Below are 1,410 nucleotides of genomic sequence, written 5' to 3'. Positions count from 1 at the left end.
CATCACCTGCACTTGTTATTTTTATTATAACCATCCTAGTGGGTACGGTAGCTCATTATGTGCCATTACACTTCAAATGAAGTCCAGAGTCTTTACCAGGACCCACAAAGCCCCAGGTGACCCAGACTTGTCTTCTCTGTGTACCATGGGTACACAACCCCTTGTCTGCAATTGAAAACTCAAAACAGCTCTAAAAAGTTTTGCAACTCATATGGCAGCAAAATCTGACATGAAACTCATGTTAGGTCATTTATAGTCTTTATTTCTTCCACTTAACATGCCTATTCTTATATTTTGCTGCAGAAATAGAGTATTTAATCTTGAGTGCTGTTCCAGATCCCTTTGAGAATGTTGTAAATAGTATATGCTTTGTATTACTGTTCTAAAATTTAAAAAAGCAATTCCAAAGCAAATAAGCTTACAAGGCTTTCATATAAAGGATTGTAGACCTCAACCACTTTCTCCCTAGCTCACTAGTATTTAGCTGACACTTTTTTTTTTTTCTGTGACAGGCCAGGCATACTCTTGCCTCAGAGCACTTGGACTTGATATTCCCTCTGCTCTTTCCCCATTTATCCAGAGCCTGCTCCTTCATGTTTAGATTTCTAAACAAATGTTATCAGCCTTACAGCCATAAGGCCACCTTATATAAAACTGCAGCCCTTCTCATGCCAGATCACCCCCTCACACTGCTCCCCCATTAAAATGTAAAGCTCTTGAGACCAGGGTCTTGGTCACTGCTAATGTCTTCAACATTTAGAAATATAGTAATAAACTTTTCTTGAATAAATGATTGTTTTATATCACTTAAACCTCACCAAAATACTATGAAATAGGAATGACCATCCTAAAGATTGGAAAATTGAAGACAAAGAGGTAACTCCCCCAAGGTCACACAGCTCCAAGAATCAGGTGCTATTTATGTCCAAATCAGCTGTTTATTGGTTTGTTTTTTTGTTTTTACTATTTTTTATTTATGTGAGGAAACCCTTGGTTGACCTCAGATTGCAAGGACCTTGGTCAGCTTACAATCTCTTATTTTTTTTTAAGCCTACAGCACCTGGTCTTCCTAGGTGGTCTCCCATCCAAATATACTAACCAGGCCCGACCCTGCTTAGCTTCCGAGATCAGACAGGATCTGGCTTGTTCAGGGTAGCATGGCTGTACTCTTTGGTTCTTAAACAGATGTCTAATGGGGAACTTGGGACTCTGACACGCAGTGCCAAGCACATGGGTACTTATTGAATAAATAAATCTAGATCCTAGCCTGTTCATCTACTGGCTGTTTCCTTCGATGAGCCTATTAGCTTGTTCATGCATGTGAAGTGGACATACCCCTGTATCTAATGGTTACTGAAGGAATAAATAAGCTAAATGTGTGAACTAAAAAAGCAAGACATTAACCTAAAT

At 39.1% G+C, this 1,410-nt stretch overlaps 1 pseudogene; it reads right to left on the bottom strand.

The window, feature by feature from the left end:
• Window positions 1–1,048: 1,048 nt before the first annotated feature.
• Window positions 1,049–1,169, bottom strand: LOC112477445 (annotated as a pseudogene).
• Window positions 1,170–1,410: the final 241 nt, after the last annotated feature.

This window comes from Pteropus alecto, unplaced genomic scaffold, assembly GCF_000325575.1.
Source record: "Pteropus alecto unplaced genomic scaffold, ASM32557v1 scaffold433, whole genome shotgun sequence".
Taxonomy (NCBI): Eukaryota; Metazoa; Chordata; class Mammalia; order Chiroptera; family Pteropodidae; genus Pteropus; species Pteropus alecto.
This window is presented reverse-complemented; position numbering and strand designations above follow the sequence as displayed.